The following is a 22677-nucleotide window of genomic DNA, read 5'->3' as shown; positions in this document are numbered from 1 at the left end:
GCCATTCTAATTGAGTGTCCTTGGCTTTCTCATCCCCTACATAGATCATGTGATCTTCTTCTTTATTCTATTGTTTATTCCATTTAATATACTTATCTCAGATAATATGTTCTCATTTCTGACTAGTTCCCTTTTATAATTTCCATTTTTATGTTTTTTATCTCTTTGTTGAAGTTCTCACTGAATTCATCTACACTTCCCATAAGTTCATTGAGCATCTTTATAATCAGTGTTTTGAATTCTGCATCTGTTAGATTGCTTGACTCCACTATTTCTGGATCACTGTTTTGTTCTCTCATATGGTTTCTGCTTCTTTCTCTTCCCATTTTGGCTGCCTTTCTATGTCTGTTTCTATGTACTAAGCAAAGCTCTTAAGTCTCCCAGTCTTATTAGTGCAGCTTTGTGTGGCAGGTGTCCAGTGGCACAGTCCTTAGAGGGGTTCAGCTGCAGGCCAAATTTAGCCCCAGCCTGTGCCCCTTCGGGGTAACCTTATAAGATTCAGCAAGCAACCCACAGATGCTGTGCTTCTAGTTGCCTCAAAAGGCCACACCAGAAACCGTGCTCAGCTTCCATCAGTGTGAGTCCAGGCACTGCTCAGCAAGGGGCACCTAAGTGAGGACACACCTGAATATGGCTAGGTGGGGCCGTGAGTTCGGGGAGGTGGGGTTTCAGGGAATCCTCTGGGAAGATCAACCTCTGTTATCCAGGTTGGTGACCTCTTGGCTATGGAGGCACTGCATCTGCACTGGGAGTGTGGAAAGCTCAACAGAGAAACAAGATGCCTTTAAGAGGCATCTGCAGCTGCCGCAGCCTCCGTCCCACTCAGCCGTTCCGGGCACTTCGCGTCCTCGCCCCGTCCTACCTTCTGCCGTTGCAGGGTGATTTCTTGGATTTCTCCCTAGTTGTATAGCTTGTTCATCTAGATCCCAGGTGATTTTTCCTTGCTGTTTGCTCCTTGTTTTTGTCACAACTTTGATTTGGTCGCCAGAGGGATGAACAGAGCCTCTATTATCTACACCATTTTTCCCCACCCCCTCAAGCATGATTTTTATAATAAAAATAAAAGTGCTTGTTTAAAAAATAACAATAATGGAAAGATTACATTTGGTCGATGATTTTGTTCCCTCACAGCCCCAGATTTATAGAACCTAGATATTCAAAACAAGTATTTCCTTTATATTCTCAAAAATATTTCTCCTAGCTATTCTTTTTCCTATTTCTAGGGGATCTCTGCTTTATCTCACATTGCTATAAAAATATTATAACAGTAACTACCTCAGTAAGCAAGTCTATGGACCATATAAAATTGAAATGCACCCATCAGTCAAAACAATAAATCAAAACATGTGATTAGGTACACATCCCATAGTCACCATCACCAGCCTCACTTAACCAAAGTTTTCTGCCTTCACGCTATTTTCCCTTTCAGTTATCACTACATTCATTATTCAGGCAACCTCCTTTCTAATATAATTTTGTATTAAATAAAGAAATGCCTTCAGAGACTGCAACTCTAAGTAGGAACACAGGTCTGGTCTCTCATAACCCACATTCCCCTGGATGCAATTAATTTAATCTCTTTCTGAATGTGTTCTTAATATAAGCTTTTACCAGGGGCCATTTTTCACGTGTCTTGATTTTTCATCACTCAATTCATGAATAAGACCATAGACATTAAAATGATAACATATCATGTTGAAATCAAGGTTAAGTTCAAGGGAGAAATAACATGCTCTGTCTACAGTTAGAATGAAGGAAAGTGATTGCAGATCATGACTGCATTATTTGCATAATATTTGGACTTTTTTCTTGCTGTCACATTTGGGTTAATGGAGTTACATTTTCAAAGCTGGTCTAAAGTATTCAGAGGCCATTGTGCACACGGGGGCGTGGAAGGCGGCAAGTTTTCTCAGAACCAGGACCTAATGATTCATTAAGATGGCAAATTGAATTGCTATTACAGCAAGATCTCAAAGCCCCCGAATAAATATGGAAAGAAACAGTCTTATTCAAAGTGACTATGAATTAAAAACCTATCTGAGTAAAAAAAAAAAAAAAATCAAGCCCTACTGATATCCAAAGAGATAATTCAAACAAATCAGACTTATGAGATGCTCAGGGTTTATTACATTAAGTATTAAAAACATAGGGCTTCTAGGAGTCCCATGATTTTTTGACCTACCTTTCTCTACCAATAGTCAGGAATTTTCCAATATGGCCCCTGTGAGCCCAGCTTGTTTTCTTGTACCGTATAAACATTGATTCTCCCTCCATTTTACCCCACTGACTACTGCCTCTTTCTGTAGCTTCAGTCTCTGAAACATCCTGACATACAGGAAAGTCATTAATTGTCAGGGCTTAGAATTTGCCTGATCTCACTAGACCACTCATGTTTTTGAAAATCTCCTGTCTCTACTTTGATAATAATTACTGTCATAATTACATTAACAGCAAATACTCACTGAACACTTCCTATGTGCCAGGCACTTTTACTTGAATTATCTCATTTACTTGAATTACCTCGTGTGTGTGCACGTGCACGTGCGTGTGCGCGTGTGTGTGTATGTGTGTTTGTGTTTATTCTTTAATATACAGATGGTCCTGACTTACAATAGCTCAACTTACAATTTTGATGGTACAAAAGCTATACACACTCGGTAGAAATAGTACTTTAAATTTTGAATTTTGATCTTCTCCCTGGCGAGTGACATGCAGTACTACACTCTCTCCTGATGCTGGGCAGTGGTGGTGAGGCACAGCTTGCAGTCTGGCATGCAGTCACAAGGTTAAACAACTGATAGTCTACAGTCTATTTATTGTGTTAGATGATTTTGCCCAACTGTCGACCAATGTAACTGTTCTGAGCACATTTAAGGCAGGCTAGGCTAAGCTATGATGTGCAGTAGGTTAGATGTATTAACTGCATTTTGGACTTATGATATTTTCAGATTATAATGGGTTTATTGGGAGGTAACCCTATCGTAAGTCAAGGAGCATCTGTACATAATTTTAGAATTACAGAAGAGTTGCAAAAATAGTACAGACAGTTTCCATACTTCCTTCATCCAGCTTGCCTAAAGGCCATATTTTTTCACACTGTCTTTAGTCTTTAGGTCATTATTGTCAAATTCAAATCCACTAAACCGCAGCACGATAGGGATACAGCCACAAAACCCATCTAATATTTTAATAGTGCCTCACACGGATGACATGACTTTCTCCTTGGTGGAGGCTCTCAGCTGGCCATCTCGCACTTCATCTGTTATTATTAATGATTCCCTCTGTGCATAGTACAGGCACTGACCTTACATATCTGCACATGTTTATGTAACAGATAGATCAAGGATTCTTACTTTGTTAGGTTCTTCATGAATTTAAGGAATTGTTCCTCTCCCTAGGAAATGCAGAGACAAACAAACCTACATGTTCCAAGTAGTCTGTAGACCCAGGGTTCCTCTCTTTGAGTTCAATGTTACCTGTTTCATTTTTTGAAAGCTAACAATCTAGTCTGATCTGCTAATTTCACTCACTGCCTTTTCCTCAATCTTCATAGAGCTTCCCCACATCACTAACCCTGGAGAGGCTGCCAAAGAATTGGAGAGCCAGAACTCCTAAGACATGGTTTTTAACCACTGAACTGTTCTTGTTTTGAGGCTGCGGAAATGGCCATTTGCCAAAAAATACATGTAACTGCCACCAGGACAATCTCATCAGGCAGTAAGGATAGTGGATCCACTTCTCCCACTGTGTCAAATTCATCACTTCAGGGATTTCCTGACAACAAACCAGCCCAGTCGGCTCCTCAGCTACGTACTTGCCGAAGGTCAATCCACTTATCCACGCAGACCCCAGTGACTTCTTGCAAATTAGTATTTATGAGTCTAATATTCTGTCCAAGCTAAACATTCAAAGTTAAATGTAGCTGGCTTCTTTCTTGATAACTGAAAGTCTGAACTTCTCAGGCCAATATTCTACTAGAAAATCAGGTGGTTATTAATAAAAGCACAACACCCAAGAAAGGCCTTAAAAGAAAATCAGAGGGTAGTTGGTCATTGAGTTACTAAGAGCAAGAGAGTGAGCCTTCCTCAGGTATCATAAGACCAAATTGTTCACTGCAATTTAAAATGTTAATGGGTCAAAAATACAAAAGGCTATTTCCAATAATATTTACATTTAAAAAATACAAAATTAGTCTATCTTCAGCATGGCATGATGAAAAGAACTCAGGCTTTGGAATTAGACAAGTAAACTTGAATTTGGGTGTGCCACTTAACTTAGCTATGTGCCTTTGCTCAGCCAAATTTCCCTCTTCTCTAATGAGGGAATAAGGTATACAAAAAAGGACTGTGATGAAGATGAAGTGTGACAATGCGCATAAGGGACTTTAAAGCAAGGGCTGATTCAATAAATCTAGTTCTCTATCCCTCAGAATTCTTTCCAGAGCTCTCCGGGGTCTAGAGCAGCAAGAAGGTAGAAGATTCTACAACTTGAGACACATTGAATTTTGAAACACATCAAAATTTAGAGAATTTAAGTAACTAAGGATACAAATCTCTGTATGCCTGTCAAGTAGTCAGAAGCCAACAAAGAACATTTAAAACTGATTAGAATCATAATAAAATGGTAAACCTAAATCTAAAAATAGCATCACATATACATGAAATGTAAGTTGTCTAATCATACTAATTAAAAGACAGATATTGTCAGAATAAATGTTAAAAATAAGATCCAAGGATATGGTCTCTACAAGACACCCACTTTAAATATGATATAGGTAGGTTATAGTAAAAGAATGGAAAAAGATGTACCATGAAGTACTAATTTAAAAAAAAAAAATGAAGTGACTCTATGAATATCAGACAGTGTGGACTTCAGAATAAGGAAAATCATCAGAAATAAAGAGGAACATTATATAATGATGAAAAGGTCAGTTGACCAAGGGGCATAACAATCTTAAGTGTGTATTCACCTAAAAACAGAGCTTCAAAATACATGAAACAAAAACTAACAGAATAAAAAGGAGAAATAGAAAAATTCACAATTATAGTTGAGGACTTCAACATTCTCTTTCAGTAAGAGATAGCATGAGTAATCAAAAATATCAGCAAGGATATACAGGAATTAAACAACACCGTCAACCAACTTGATTTAACTGACTGTTGTCAAGGGCCCCACTATCAAGATGAGGACAATATATCAAAAGAACCCTAGTGACAGAGAAATTTTCATTAGATAAAATCCTGGATGAGTTGCTAGAGGATGGATAGCATGTGTCTTAAGTCTAGGATTAGCCTGAGTAGTGATGAAAAGCAATGGGTCCTTTCTGGGCTTCTATCTTCTTACCTGTAAAACAGGCAGCTGGTGCATAGAGCAGTGAGGTGAAGTAGTTAAGAAACTGAAGACAGTCTAGGTTAAAATCTTAGCTCTGCCTCCTACTAGTTGAATGAGCTTAATCAAATGCCTTAACTTCTCTATGCCTCTCTATGCTTCTCTGTGCACCATTTCCTTACCTATATGTAAAATGACATGCAAAAGCATCTACTCTACAGAGCTGTCAGATGAACTGAGATAATCAAAGTATTACACTTAAAGCAGTACCTGGCATGTGGTAAATATACGACAAATGCTAGTTATTATTAAAACTATGATTATTTCTAAAATTGAGATAGAAAGACCCATGTTTCTCAAACTTTTTTATTATTGCATCCTTAAAAAGCTTCTTTTTGTCATTTTTACCCCTAATTACTCTCTGTTTCCTGAAATTTCATCACAGATATTCTGTATCTGTATATCTGTGCATGTGCTGTGAGCCTTTGGAAGGCCACAAACCATTATAATATTCAAGAATCAATTTTTACCATCTTGGGAGAAGTATGACCTGCTGAAAATGCACATGACAAGAAACTGATCTCTAACATTCTATAATTCTAAAACTGCATAGATCATATTATAAGACCTTTAAAATTACTCAGGTTATGTGAACTAAAGTTGCCAGTGGAACTGTTAAATTATGCTATGAAGCATTTGGGAGATTAACGGGTTAAGTCTAAGGATTTGGGAAAGACTCTCTAACTAGTACAGGCAGGCAGCTAGCCAGAGACTTGGTCCCATTAGATAAATATCATTATGTCCTAGAAATATATTTATGTCCAAGTTACTGGTATACATTCTGAGTCAAGATTTATGAGATCAGAAAAAATGTTGTAGTCATAAAGAATTTGAAAAAATGAAATATTTTTCTTCTAGTCGTATAGCTGGGCAGATTGAAATGTTCTCCTAATTTCTTTTGACATGCAGCCCATCTCTCATTAGCTTATAGGGGTGTCTGTAACTGTAGCACCTGTCAAATACTTATTTTCAATGATCGACGATCACATTAAAAAGACAGCCCAACCTCATCTTGTCTTTAAAGCAGAGAAAGAAGCCTAACACTAAATGTCTATTATGGAGCCAGGAAGGCATGTATTTTCTCAGGCCCTAAATCACAGACTGATGGTAAAATAAGACCCAAGCAGCTCTTTTGAATACCCCAGCCTTTCATTCTTTACTGATCTTAGAGATATCCACCCCAATCTTGATAAATTATCAGGGTATCACTTATCCTTCACATTGGCTTATATTTTTCCCTTAAACTTCCTCTCATGTGTTCCTTTTTCCATTGTGCTCATAATGAGTTATTTCACATTGGTTCCATCTCTGATGCCATCCAGTGGAAAATTATCAAAGTTAGAAAGAAAAAGTATATTGATGTCAGAGAAGAAAGCTGTCTAGTTTCCTAGATAGAGTGTCTTCTGGGATGATCATACTCAAGTTCAGATTTTTCCATTAAGAAATTTACAATGTCAACTATAATTGAAAAAAAAAATTAAAATTAAAATAAGTACGAAAGAAGGTAAGAAAGGAAAGAGAAAGAAAGAGAGAAAGGGAGAGGGAGAGAGAGACAGAGAGGGAGGAAGGAAGGGAGAAGTTTACATTATCTGTTAATCATGATCTCTGGGAATGACTCAATTTAATCAAACTCCTAAATGACTGAAATACAATTTTTTGGATTTGTTTGTTTTTGTTTTGTTTTTAATTTACTCCAAAGAAGACAACCTATTTGGTGACTAAAAATGGATGTCTTTCAGACCACATCTACATAAATAGCAAAGACACGTGGAAATAAATTAGCAATCAGATAGTTAGATCAGAATGTAATCTCCAAAAGAAAGGGAGAGATGGATGGGAAGCAATGATATGGAATAGCAAAGACAAATTGTTGGCATGTGTTTCACTATTATCCTTCCTGCAGCAGCGGCAGACACTGTTTGTCAATTATTGCACGCTTTTGATGATGAGCTCTGATACAGCCTTTGTATCCATCCAACACAGTCAGAGTTATTCTTTGAGATGAAATCTTATATACTATATCTGGCCTGGAGGGATAATTAGTCCAAGCCATGGATCTCTGTTTTCTACTATAGAACAGAAAATTCTTCACTAGTTGTCAGAATTTATATTTATTTATAGAAGGTTTAGGATCCTCTCACTGATGGGACTAGAAAAATATTGCCAAATTCTACTTTTGTTGTGGTGGAGCATATCTGACAAAATTAGAGATAGAGAATAACGTTGAATATTTGGAAAAAGACTTTGGAGGTAGGACCTGAGCATCTGTATTTGTAGAAACCTCCATGGAGATTTGATGCTTTTTAAAAACGCCGAAGTCATATACTGCTGGCCATCCAGGAAAAGAAACTACCCAGCCCATAAGATTCAACTGTCCTGTCTCTAGCATTACAGGTAACACTGACTAACTACAGCTTTGCTTGATAAGTGAGGACAAATACTCAAGACCTTCCAATATGGTGCTCTAGATAGCTCCTCCCAAGCAATTAGATACAGTATGTTGGGCAGTTATTAGTGTTGTTTAATTCTCTCTTTCTCTGAGCATGGTATAAAGACACTAAATTGACATTTGCCCAGTCTCCATTAAGGTTAGTGTGGCTGGGTGTCTTGACTGGCCTATGCACTGGCTCTGAAGAGACAAGCAAAGCTCTAAGAAACAGTTTGTGATTCATCACATTTCTCTCTCCCTCTGCCAAGTGCCTTGCATCATTCTACATGGTAGGTGCAGCATCAGCTTAGGGTTTACAGATATGTGGGACAGAGGCCCCAACTCACCCATGATAGGCATTGTGATGGTTAATTTTATGTGTCAACTCGACTGGCCAAAGGATGCCAGGCTAAACATTATTTCTGGGTGTGTCCATGAGGGTGTTTCTGGATGAGATTAGCATTTGAATTGATGGACTCAGTAGAGCATCCTCCTCAATTTATGAGGGCATCATCCCGATCTACTGAGAGCCTGAATAGAACAAAAGGAGGAGGAAGGAGGAATTTCCCCTTTGTTTTTCTGATTCACTGTAGGAGCTCATACAGCTCACCTCATCTCTTGCTCTCAGACTGGAATTTACAATTTAGGCTTCCTACCACCCCACCTGGGTCTCTAGGTTGCAGATAGTAGATTGTGGAACTTCTCACTGTCCATAACTGTATGAGTCAATTCCTCATAAATAAATAAACAAACAAACACATAAATAAGTTTTTATTTATCTGTTGTTTATATGTTTGGAGAACTCTAATAGGCATGCAGAGTGAGCAAGAAATAAATCTTTGTTCTTTCAAGCCATCCAGATATAGAAGTTATTTGTTCCTTAAGCGTAACTCAACCTATTCTAACTGACACATCATGTAAGGAAAACTTTTTTGCAATCCTTGCAAAATCTTTGTGGGAATGTTGAATAGGAAAATTTTGGTCTTATCAAGGTCCCTCCAATTTTGGCAAATTTTGAACATATAAGCAGATAGAAATAAGCTTTCTTAATATGGGGGCGGCGGGGGGGGTCGTGTTAAGATGAGGTCTCTAAAAAGGACCAAAGAGCAGATATGAACACAATAGGAAGGAGAAGGGGAAAGGAAATGAAGGAGAAATGCACATGGGAACAATTCTCTGGGCCTTGTGCAAACTTGTGCTGATTCTGACTTTAGATTTCTCCAGGACGACTGGGCAGGGGCCCAAACCAATCTGTTTTGGAATAAGATACGCTGAACCACAGTGTATACTGGGCTTAGGACTACCATTGAAAGCAAGACGGGAACAGCAATGGTTAAATGTTACCAGCTATCATTTTCCAGACAAACATTTAATTTTTTGTTGTTTATATGTCTCTTCCACAATAGGAAAAAATTCAAATAACTGATTTAAGGGCGACTTGATGCTAGAAAGACAGTATTTTTTTCTGTCTAGCTTTCGCAATATATAGTACTTTTAGGCTATGAAATATTTTTCAACAATACGATTACAAATTTTAAGAAGTGCCATCCAAAAACTAACTATAAACTATAAATCCAACTTCTAAAAGTTCACACAAGTTCACACATGTCAAAAAATAAAAATTTTTGATATAATAGAAAACATGTTTTCTTGGGTAAAGTAGGCTGCTGATATTTTTATAATGCTATAGATGATTAATTCCCGATTGGGTATACTGAAGGCACTTTCTTACTGCCTCTTTTCTTTTCAAGGATTTGTTTTCAAAGAAGAATGATAATGGCAACTCATGTAAAAATACTGTCCTTTCACAAAAAATTTTGTCAAAACTATATATTCGGTTATGGTTTTATGAAATTATAAGGTCTTAGGAATATATTTCATAACTGAATGTGGCACTTAAAAGATCTACTTTAATAGAACATACCAAAAGAAAATTCAATTGTAAGACAGAAATTATGAACAGTTTTGTCTCCTTCAAGTGAGATATTTAGTGTTTTTATGAATGGTATAGATTAATTCATCCATTTATTTAATAAAAAAAAAATACTTGTAAGTACTTATCATTTTCACAGTGCTAAAATTACCACTGTGAATAAGACAGATAAGAACACAAATTCATAGAACTTACACTCTATTGGGAGCAACAAATAAACAATATGTGGGTGGATGGGTGGCAGGGTGGGAGGGTGGAGGTGTGGGTGGATGGATGGATGGATAGACAGACAGACAGACATCACTGATGACTTTATTATACTATGCATAAGTTCTATAGATAAGGGATAATGAATGATGATCAGAGACATTAGTTAGATAAGATATCCAGGAAAGGCGTCTCTGACTAAGATACCTTTGGGAGGAATCCTAAATCATGTGAGAAAGAGTATTTCAGATAGAAGGGGGAGTAAGTACAAAGGTCTAAAGGAAGGAACAAACTTGGAAGATTTAAGAAACATATATTGAAAATGGCAAGATCTAAGATGAAACAATGGGAAAAGATAGTAAAGGTAGTGTGAAGAAAGATATCATTGGAGGCAAGGGGGTCCTCTAAAGCTGTAGCAAGGATTTTATGAAAAAACTATGTAAAACGTCTGGGTTGTGGTCAGGACTCAACCATTAGTCTTTCCTTCAGTTTTTTCCAACTATATTTAAGAAATGTCTAATCAACAGTCTTATCCACTGGGGTTTTAGTCCTCTTTCAAATTGATTTCCACTTAAAATGTAGGACACTGCTATCTCGCTATGCAGCATATCCTTTCAACCTTTAATTTGCATGAAAATTGCTACATCAATAATGGAGTCCTACATAAAAACCACAACTGTGAAATCAAGTAAACTCTACAAAGTGGCCAAACCAGAGGACTTGCCAAATGTCACCACTATCAATTAGAAGTCATAGTGATTTGGGACAACATTTTAAAAAAAGAATAAGAAGTCTTTCTTCTAAAATGCACCAATAAGAGTCTCCTTCCATCACAAGAACACAGGGTAACAGGGCTTAACATTATTATTCCCCACCATTCGGTACAACTGAGCACTGAGTGCTCACATGGTAGGGAACTGCTATGTTTTACTGTGAGCTCTGTGCTTTTTAAGATTACATATTCGTTGATTTTTCTTAAACACAACCTAAGGATCTCCCTCTTTCTCTTCTTTACCAAGTATAAAATTGAGAATCTTCAAGTTTTATCACTGCAAGGAGACTTTTTGGTTGAGGACCCTTGCTAGAATGTGAAGCATTGACTCTGTTCCTAAGATTTACATTTCTTACAGGATTCCTGGTGCTACCACCCATTGGCCTTGAGTAGTGTTGGAGAAGGAGATATTATTCACACTTTAGTCTAAATATGAACAAAAGACCCTTCTATTAATACCCCATAAATTAACTAAGACAACACAGGAATGGTCACATCTGACTGTCTGCTAAATGAAAAATCAACATCAAAATAAAGAATATCCTAAATGTAGATAATCTTGTTTACCATGAAAAACCTACTGGCTGTCAGCTCGTGGCTCTGTGCAGCTGAAGGCAATTCCTAACTTTTCATCTTCTTTCAACTCTCAAAATCTAGGAGTTCATTCCTACATATCTTGAATCTTATTCACCTTAGCTAAAGAGTTCAACAGAGAGAGACCCACATCTCCACTGCAGTTTACCTAGACCCATCTCTCCTCTGGTTGACTGACATCAAGAATAAAATTCATTTCAAACTTCGCCTCTTATTCCTCCAGAGGTAGAGGCTGTATTTTGATGGGTGCCAACAGTCCAATGTCTTCCAAAACAAATCTAGAAATGCAAGATCTATGTATCTCAGAGCAGTGGGTCATTTCCCTATTACAAATATTTCATTCTCCAAACTCCAGCTTTCTCAAAACATGGAAAGAATTTATGCCAAAGAAGATGGCATTTATATCTAACACCCATGCCCCAGTGTTATATTCTTTAAAATGCAGATGTTGTTTTAATAAACATTGTTTTCATACAATTGTATCTACATTATATTTCATAAGTTTGTAATAATTTTCAAGCTGTCACATTTCTCTCCCCTGCCCTCCAAATACCTTTATTTGTGGAATTGGTAAGAGAATAACTGTATGACAAGATAGAGCATGCTATGACCCATCTCCTCTAATAGACTGTAAGCTCTGAGAAGGGCAGGCTTTGTCTGAATCATCTCTCATGCCTCTGTGATTTTGCATATACTGGTTACTCTGCTTTAAATTCCTTACAGGTATACACTTTTCAATCTTGTTGGCTTTTCAGAATCTAAACTTTCTTTTACATTTGGAGAATTCTACCTATGTTTTACTACAGAAGCTGAAAATATCAGATATTGATTTTCTCAGACGCTCTTGAAGCTAAAGGATGAACACATGACCCAGGCTTTGTCAATCAGATGCGCCCACATTGGACATTGAAACAGGACCCAGCAGCACCAAGAAGTGGCAGCAAAAGAGGTTGCAATGAGCTTGAGTTCCCACGCCACAACTACAGGGCTATCAGTCAGTGTTCAGGGATTGAGCTTTTTTTACCAGACCAGTTCCAGGGTATGATTTTGATCTTTGTCTCTGGCTGTGTAAATCTGAGCCTGTTTTTTATTCCTCCTAACAATACCCTTTTAATAAAACTCTTTTTCTGCTTAAATTGGCCAGAATCCATGCCCCAAACTTCCAGCTAAGAGTTCTCGCTACACTTTCCTTACCTGGAGAACTAGCTCAAAGCTCCCAATAACAAGTTGATGAGTGAAAATATGAGGTAATAACCTGGCTATTATTGATAATTTCTGCAGATAAAAAGAAAATCAGTTTTTAAAAACAGACCAATCTCCTATATTAGAGCCTACAGATCCAGTTTAGAACACTATTCTTCTTTGTGTAGGAGCTTGGATTATCTTTCTAGATAAATACCCATCAATCTGATAACAATGCTGTACATTTGTAGTTACTCAAAATAATTCTTATCAGTTATGATGAGATAAAAATCCTTTTAAAAAAGAATGCTTTCCATTTTTAAAAGATGGAAATCCTCAGCTAAAGAGAGGTTTGTTTTCTTCAGGTGAGTGTTTTAGACCACAGGTTTCTGCACACTTTTACTGGAAATGTTTTAAAGTAAATGGCACATAACGTTTTTAGAGCAGAAATAGACATTTCCAAATGAATCTGCACAATCCAATCCATTTCATCATGGATTGAGGACCAAGTGAATCATGCTTAATGGCAGAAGTCCTTTCTTAATGGCTGAGGGATAAGACCTTTCCTGTCACCCTCCAGGGTCACTCCCTCTTCAGGCCCCCTCCACTTAATTCTAAAGCTTCTATTTGGGGAATCCTCTCCTCACCATGCTGAGGATGGAAATGCATGAAGTGTCCTCTGAACAAACTTGGGAATGCACCTCATCATACTGTCACCAAAATTTTAGGACACAACAGTGAGCAATGATGTGCAAATAGATCCACAAGTGGGCCATTGTTTCAGGCTGTGGTTATTCATGTGTCAGTGTGCTTTCAAAGTGCATGCTTCTTACAAGCAAGGTCAACAACAGACGCTTAAATTACATAGTTGCGGGTGTAGACAGAGCCTCCAACCTTGGCTCTCAATCAGAACAAAATCTGTGCTGAGACATAAAAGAAAGCTGTGTTACTGGGAATGCTCATCTAGAGAAACTAAAAATAGTGAGCTGCTTCACTGCAGATGCCCATGGGAACCTTAAGATAACACTTTGCTATATGTGAGTTTCAGGCAAAATTTATTTGCTCAACTACCAGCAGAGAAATCCTACCTAGAATCCAATAGGATAAATTGGGTTCCACTTTCTTGTCAATTTCAAACAATGGGTGACCGGGTCCTTCCTAATCATTGGCACAGTAGGAAAGAGTTCGAGATGGATTAGTTATGTCTGCCACGTGACTGGAAGTGGGGAGTAGTAGCAGGAGTTCTGTGGACTTGAAGACCCTGTTATCCAATGGCTCAATGTCAATTAAGCATTGGCTGATTTCTTCAACTCATTGTTGAATCCTCCTTCCATGGAAACTCCAACAATGTTTCCTTCTGCTTCTTTTAGAACATTTACTATATTTCACTCTTTATTATTTGCATGCTTCTGTTTCCCCCTTCTAGACTTTTAATTCCCCAGGGCAGTAAATGGCATTTTATTTGCTGTAACATTCCTCTCATATCTTAGCAATCTTCTGTCCATCCTTTTACCTGTTCCTTAATTCAGCAACAAGTATTGAATGCCTATTCTGTGTTGGAACCGACTAGGCTCTGGGAGAATGGCATTAAGATCCAGTCCATACCTTCAGTAAACTCATGGTCTAGTGGACTGTTGAATGAATGAGGCAAAAATTACATTCCAGTTTTCCCACTGGTGTGATCTTTGCTAATGATCATCTCTTAGAAGAGTTTGGTGCTTAATGACTTATGAAGTCATCCCAAGGAGCCAGACAGTAAACTGAGATCATATCAAGAGGTTAAAAGATTTGCTCACAGTTTCACCATAATATGTATTGACAAATAAACTGAAAAAGGTTTTTGAAAGTAGCCATGAAGCAAAAGGGGAAACCCTCTTCCATAGTTCTGTGACCTGAAGCCTCAGCTCTGACAATCATCCCAGCTTCAAACACAGCACATGAGCCTAAGCGTCTATGGTTGGCTGGTGATGGCCCCCACAAAGCCGTCCATATCCTCATGCCCAGAACCTGAGAATATGTAAGGTTACGTGGCAAAAGGGAGTTAAGATTGCAAGTGGAATTAAAGTTGCTAATCAGCTGACCTTAAGATAGGGATAGGATCTTGGATTTTCCAAGTGGGCCCAATGTAATCCCAAGAGTCTTCGAATGGGGGAGAAGGAGACAGAAGAGAACCAGAGAGACAACGGCATGAGGAGGACTCAGCCGGACACTGCTGGTTTTGAAGATGGAGGAAGTAGCCACAGCCAGGGAACCTAGGCATCCCCTTTAGTAACTGGAAAGGAGAAGGAAACAAATTCTCCTGGAGAGTCCAGAAGGAAATGCTAACACCTTGAGTGTATAGCCTTGTAAGACTCACTTTAGACTTCTGATCTCCAGAATTGCAAAATAAAAAATGTGTGTTGTTTTAAGTCATTAAGTTTGTAGTAATTTATTACAGCAGCAGTAGGAATCTGAGTCCTCCTGAGCAAATTAATTTCAAAATATCCTCCTTAACAGGATGTGTGTGTGTGTGTGTGTGTGCATGTGTGCACGTGCGCCTGTGTACGTATGTGAAATAAGAGAATACATGCACAGGGTCATCACACAGCAGAGCAACCACAGATGTCAGCTTCCTTCTGCCATTCCTTGGAAATACCATATACCAGTAGTCTTCTTTCTTTCTTTCTTTCTTTTAAAGCACAATTTAAACAATTTCTGTCCTATACTATTCTTTGACAACATTTGAAAACACAAAAGAAAACAAACAAAACTCTTCTTCGAAGAAAAAAGGTCTCCACATTAACTATACATGAGAATCACGTGGGGAACTTTCTGAAAATACAGATGCCCAGGAATTTAGACCAATCAAACCAGTCTCTCTGGGAGGAAGTCTCAGGTATAGGTCTCCTTGTAAAAGCTCCTCAGGTCACTAAGGTGTGACGAGGGTTGAGAACACCCACGCTGAAGCTGTGGAGGAGCTTTTGACAGCAGAGCTGAGAGAGCCTTGGTCTGGTGAAGACCTAGTTCCTCTCTCCCTGCACTTGTCTCCATTATGTCCACAATGTGACTTTCTGGCTCTTTTTCTTATACACGCTGGTTTTTCTATTTTGTTTGTTTTTTTCCAGAGAGCTCCTACCAAAAGAAAACTGACTCAGAAGTCCAATAGATAAAAAGAGATAAAAATAGGAGTTTAGGAAGCCTAGAACCCTTCTGACTCCAGCCCTCTGCATTTCCTCTGAAAAGTTCCAGAGTTGGAATTATTGTTTACTCGGGGAACCTCAGAGCTGAGCTGGACTTGAGCAATTGTCTGTGTAGCATGTTCCAAACCATATACCACAGACCATTAGGTCCTCGAGATGTTAACAGATGTCATCTGAATAAAATAATAACGAGGGGGAGGCTGTTGTCAAATACCTTAGAAAAACACTACCCACGCTGAGTTACTCTTGCGTATTAAAGGCTCTGAGATGCCAGATAGGATAGGATAAGATAGGATAGGATAGGATAGGATAGGATAGGATAGGATAGGATAGGATAGGATAGGATAGGATTAGTCAGACAGACAGATTAATCTAATACTTCCTAAACTTAATTGACCAAGGAACTGTTTTTGTCTGTCATCCAGAGGACCCAGTTTGGAAATTCTAATTCCTTCTTGTGAAAGATGAGAAAACAAGGCCTCAGGAGATGACATAATTTACTTAAAGGCATAAAGCACAGTCTGCCAATGTCTCCTCTTGACCCCCTGGGCTCCCCTGACCTGGGCTAGTTCCAGTATGCTGATGGCGTCCCCATCCCAGGGTGCCTGTGTTTGCTATCACTGTCTCAGAGCTTCCTCTGCTTCCTCTTGTTCTGGGTGCAGAGACTAATGAGAGCCTGTGCGTAAACGCTCCGTTTTGCATCCACCAGTGTGGGGTGTGCTCCCCGTAGATTCTCGGAGGCTCTCCAGCAGCCGTGAGCCCTGGCTGCCCACCTGAGTGGCCCTCCTATTGGTTTCGCTCTCTACCCGGGCCCTAACCCTACTTCCTCACCTGTGCTTCCTAGGATCAGTTTCCTAATGAGTTCTTGTGTCAGGACCTGCTTTGGTTAGTAACAAAGAGTTACTAACTCTGCATTTAAACAAAGTTAGGAATGATGATCTAGACTTATGGTCTAGTTCAGACAATAAATAGATGATTTTTTTAAAGTCATTATTTTAAGAGTGATGTTAGGTTCACAGCAAAATTGAGGGGAAAGTACAGAGATTTTCTATATATTTCCCGCCCCTACACATGTATAGCTTCCCTCATTATCAACATCCCCCAACACAATGGTTCATTTGTTACAATTGATGAATCTACAGTGACACATCACTATCACCCAAAGTCTGTAGTTTACGTCAGGGTTCACTTTGGTGGTGGACATTCTATAGGTTTGGACAGGTGTATAGTGACAGGAATCTGTCCTTATGGTATCATACAAAGCATTTTCACTGCCTTAAAAATTCTCTGTGCAAATGATCTGGTTTTTTAAATGAAATCACATTTAAATTCCACATTCCAAGTTTTAAGCAGACATAGACATTTTCTCCAGAGACAAGCAGCTAAATTCTACTGTCGAAATCAAAAATGTTAAAGCTTTTTCTTCTTTTAGACCTTAAATAAACAAACAAACAAACAAACAAACAAACAAACCGAGAAATAAGGCTGTGTTAGAGATAAAACATTTTGCCTTATCTTCAGAAAATAAGCATGGCTTCTCCATTTTGTGCCCTCTGGTAAAAGGTCACAGACAAATAATATGTCATGTTGCTAGAATGTTCCTTGAAAAGGAAACAGAAATGCTTAAGAAAGTTGAACTCAGAAATTTCTGAACAGGCTGCACATCTGAGGTGGCTCCTGGCTGGCTGTGTTAGAGATAAAACATTTTGCCTTATCTTCAGAAAATAAGCATGGCTTCTCCATTTTGTGCCCTCTGGTAAAAGGTCACAGACAAATAATATGTCATGTTGCTAGAATGTTCCTTGAAAAGGAAACAGAAATGCTTAAGAAAGTTGAACTCAGAAATTTCTGAACAGGCTGCACATCTGAGGTGGCTAGTGGCTGCCAATTTTTTTTTTTTTTTCAAAAACAGTGAATAAATTTGCTCAAGAAATTAGCTGTCAATAGCAGAGGTTGAAAACCTAGCCAGAGCTCTAAGTTTGGCCAAGGAGCTCAAACTATTTTCCAGATATTTGGGCTCAATAAAATTTAACACATTTTTCTCAGCAACTTCTTTTCCCATTTAATTTCCAAAACTTGAAATTATAAGGGAACTTTAGTGTCTGTATTTTAAACATAAGTTGGTATTAAGCTGGCAGATAAGCATTTTTTGATTATTCTTTCAATGGAAGAAACTACACTGTCTTTTCTCATATTATTTGAATGGTGCACAATTCTGCACGCTGAGGGAGGACATTTAAACTTGAAAGCTCATGAGAGAAGCTTACACTTTGAGAGACAGACAGAGAGAGAGAGAGAGACAGATAGAGAGAGACAGAGTGTCAGTCAGTCTATCGGGGCTTCGGGCAACCTGGCCTTATAGACTGGGAGGGAAAGGATATCTACTAAAGTAGAAAAAATGCAGCCCTTCCCTTTCACCTCAGAGGAGACTGATGATGTCTAAGGCCAGTTGGACAATAGTCAGGACGAGCATTACAAATAGATGAATAAGTTGTTAGAATCCATCTGCTCAGCTCTGAGGATTTGAAAAACTGGCTGGGTCCAGGGTTGTGTGCTTCAAAATACAACTACATCTGATCTGCTCTTCATCAAAAGTCACGGTTACTAGAAATACATTCTGAGAGTACTGCTCTTGTGCCCCGTGAGGGTGTGACTTGTCACTTCTTCCTAACCGCCTTCTGATCCTCAGTTCTTGTCACGCTCAGTGCCAGAAACTTTCCCTATCCTGTGGCCTGACCTCAATCCCAGACAAATGACCAGACTATCTGACTCTCTCCTTGCCTAGCTCTAAAAACAGATTTAGTTCTGAAGAGCAGAGAGTTCTGAAGACGTTTTTCTACATCTTCCTTGACCTCACACTGTGGAGCTCCTGCCACGGGAAAATACTATCTCATCTTAACATTTCCCTCTTTGATACCTCCAGCCAAGCCCTCTGCAGAGACATTCTGCCATACAATGCTCATGACCCTTCAGCAAAGCTCCCTCTGGAGATTACATTGGAAGTCTCCTATGAAGAATGCTTTAAGAGGGTGATGGAAAAGTCCCCTTTGACCAAAAATGACTCCCTCAGAAGCCTGTCACAAGACCAAAAAGTCCACCACTCATCTCTTTTCTCTGGATTAAAACACAGATGGCAAGTCTAGAAAGATGGGGAACATATGAAGTTGTTATCAATTATAAGCTCGCCGGCTAAAAAGAACCTACCAGATTTGCTCTGGCCACCAGTAGGGCTGATGAAAAGGGATCATGGACACAAAATATTTGCACAGATATCTAACAAAGGAAGATGCCTGGACATAGAGGTTAAGCAATCAAAATGTCTTCCTTTAGCTATAGAACTAAGGGAGAGGGGGACAGACGTTATACTATATGCCACAAAGAGGACATAACCCCAAGGAGAAGACACACAGATAGGAAAAGATGATAGAAATGATTATGAAAACAATGTCTGTAGTTTTCATTCAGTGAGAAGACATAGTGTTAAGCATTTGACACGCATTATCTTATCTGATTTTCATGATCCATGTACTAGGTAAGTATTCTCATTTCCATTTTACAGATGAGTATATTGAGGTTCATAGACAATTCATCCCTTATCTTATTCATACATCTAATAAGTGGCAGGTTGTAAGTTCAAGATTCCCCTCCAAAGGTCATTATCATTCCACTCAGCCAGACCATCCTCCAAATAATGTATTAGTTATATTATAAATAGGGAACATGTGTTCTTTCTCAGGGAAAAAGAAAAGAGAGCGAGAAAATATCCTACTAGACTTCAGACTAGAGGCTCGGCCTAGAGCACCAGAAATGTCAGTGAACTAAATCAACACTTGTTCTTTGGCCTCACACTCCACCATTCACCTAAGTCTGTGGCTCCAGATGGGGGTAGGCATAGGAGGACTCAGAGATATTGCAAGGAATCTGTGTATCCCTATGCACATCAAACCTTGTCTGCAGACAAAATACATCATGCACATATCAAGATAATTCTGTGACTAATAATATACCAGTTGATTCAGAAGTGTTATTGAATTCACAGTAGATATTTATCATTGTATATTTCCTAACCTAGGAATATTAAATGCATAATTAGAATCATATGGGATGGGTGCTATTGTTATTAAAAAGGGATTTTCAATCCTACAATGAACAAATTCCATTCCCAGATATATACTTAACAAAAATGAATCAGTATTCATCAATAGACATTATACAGGAATGGTCATAGAAGGATATTTATAATTTCCCCAAAGTGAAAACAACTCAAATGCCAACAAGAATTAAATGAATAAATACATTTGGTATGGCCAAATGCAAAAGGCATGGTCACAGAGCGGAATATGATACCGCAATAAATATGAACAGGCAGCAACTGCACACAACAGGATGAATCTGACAGTGTGACACAGAGCAAGGAAGCCAGAAATATAAAATGTATGCTTGGTGTAATTCCGCTTATATAATAATCCAAAAGAGGCAAAACTAAATCTTCGCTGTTAGAAGTCAGGAGCAAGGTAACCTTGAGTGGTGCAGAGACAGTGAGTGGAAGTTGAGTGAGGGGGGCTTCTGCAGAGGCTTATAGTGTTCAGTTTCTTGATCATCTGGATGTTGGTTACATGAGTGTATTCACTTTATGAAAATTCTTTGAGCTGTGCATGTGATTTTATATGTTGTTATTTATGTAAAATTTTAATAAAAGATTTAAAAAACAGAGGACGTGATCCCTATAACGATCCACCGCTCTGTGTAAAGGTTCACCCCGGCCAAGCTGAGAACTTACCCTTTGCCTCTCCATTTTTGTTCAGGTCATCTCCCCAAATTAAAATCATTCATGCCACCATCTCTACCTATAAAAACCTTCTTCATTCTTTAAGACCCAGCTCAACAGCACCACCTTCAAGGAACCTTCTCCACTTCTCCAGCCAGAAGTAAATTCTTACTCCCCCAAACCCTAGAGAGTTTTCATTGCATTTCTCTGATCACAATTCTGAGGTCTTCAGGGCTTTACACAGCACAGTGCTTGCCAAAGCTTTCTGGTGTTATAATAATATCCACATCTTAACCTCATTGTGCAGTGATTTATATTTGTCTTACTTCCTGCCCTCAAGAAGCTCACAGTGTTGAGAGAAATAGATATCTACTTATCTTTGTATATGTTTACTCATCTTTGTATTGCCCACCACACCCAGCCCATTACCACGTACACAGTGGGTACTCAGGCAGTGTTTCTGAATGAAGACAAAAGTCACCTGTAAAAAGCACTTGCAGTGAAAAAGATATCTTGATGAGCTCAGCAGTTCTATCTCCTATCTCTATAAAAGAAAATAAAGAAGACTTCAATATGAACACTGCCCTTTCTCCCAGGTGGCTGGTATTTTATTGGGGTTTATATGAAACTGAATATTCCGTTAGGGGTCCAATTATCTATACAGGCAAAAATGTGAGTTTTACACTACGAAGACCGAAGGCAGCTGAGATGTTTGGATCACAGTGATGGAGAGCTCAGCCCAATTCCAAGTTCCTTGGATCAACCTTGGCATGTGCTTCCACATATTAGGAAAAGAGATCCAACAATCAAATCAACAAGGCAACATGCAATGAAAAATGACAGAAGTGGCACTGAAGGATAAGCCTTCAAGTCCACTTCAGCCTGTCTCTCAGGAAGAGCAGTGGCATTTCTGAATAGTCTCCAATGTGTCTTCAATCTATAGTTCTGCCTCCTCTCTTCTCTTTTTCCTTCCTTCTTCTCAACAACCTGCACATCGTCTGGGTCAAATTCACTGTGAAATGATTTTTTTTTAATCATTAAGGCAAAATGAGCGGTGCTGGAGTGCTAAGATTCCTGAATTAATAATATTGCTGCCATCCGCGATTTTGACTTTCCCTTTTCTGTAGGCGGAAGCCAAAACATTAGGAGATATTTTCCAGCATTACAGTCAAACTGTGCATTTTTAGATCTGTGGGCAGGCTGAGTGATCTCTAGCCAGAGCCTCAGCCCTCAGCCCTACATTCCAATGTCATTCCCTTACCACAGCATCATTTCTGGCCTCCCCCAAGTCATTGCTTTGGAGAAAATGAAGCACATTTTTCAGAATTCAATTTAAGAATAACCCAGGCAACCTAAGGCCAACTGACAAGGCAGTTGGTGAAGTTGGCAGAAGGAAGAGCTGATATCAGCAAGACGTATGTGGTCAACACCTCCTGTCAATAAGATCTTTTTATACCTGTATCAAGAATTTTATTGAAAGCTGGAGTTTACAGGTCCAAACAGCCTAAAGTGTTGGCATCTTTTCCTTTTTACTACAATTGCGAGAAAACAGAGCATTCAAATTCAAATATGTATGCCAGCATGAACCTACTTACCATTCAGGTACCATCTTGAACATCATTTCTCACAGAAGTCTGGCCTGAGCCTAGTTCAGGTTAACAGTCTTCCTTCAAAGCGCTTGCCCAATTGTTATTTACTAATTACTTGTATAATCATACATGTATTGTCTGTCTCTTCACAGAAATATAAGTTCTGTGAGGGTAAGCCTTGCAGCTGTCTTGTCACGGCTGTGCCCCAGCATCACAGAGTTAATCAGGAGTACCTGACAGATACTCGTGGTTAACATCAGCCAGGTGACTACACAGACCGCTGGAACCTCACCCACCACAGTTGGAAACCAGAAAAGAAAGAAAAGTGTTTTTCATGAGCCAATATAGATGGTGAATCCATGAACAAATTTCCATTCCTTTTTCGTTCTCCCACACATCAGGACCCCCAAATGTCTCTTGTCCCTAATTTATGACATCACCATCCTCCAAGTCAACCAGTTTAAAAACCTAAGAAAAGCCATAAGCTCTGTCTGCTTTGTCAATCTCCCTACTTCCAACTAATTCATTCTACCTCTGCAAACTTTCTTCCAGCTGCTTGCCCCTCTCCTTCCCCTCAAGTCACCCCAGTCTAGAATCTTGCATCCACTTTTCTAGACAGCTAACTGGCTTCTGATTC

General features: G+C 38.9%; 1 protein-coding gene across 1 annotated transcript in view; it reads right to left on the bottom strand.

Annotated features, from left to right (window-relative positions):
- The window catches only part of ADAMTS18 (ADAM metallopeptidase with thrombospondin type 1 motif 18), a 364329-nt gene that overhangs the window by 275706 nt on the left and 65946 nt on the right, over nt 1-22677 (bottom strand). The window lies entirely within an intron of this gene.

The sequence above is a fragment of the Pteropus alecto genome, unplaced genomic scaffold (assembly GCF_000325575.1).
Source record: "Pteropus alecto unplaced genomic scaffold, ASM32557v1 scaffold42, whole genome shotgun sequence".
NCBI classification, from domain to species: domain Eukaryota; kingdom Metazoa; phylum Chordata; class Mammalia; order Chiroptera; family Pteropodidae; genus Pteropus; species Pteropus alecto.
The sequence above is the reverse complement of the archived record's forward strand: the minus strand, read 5'-3'. Positions and strand labels throughout refer to the sequence as shown.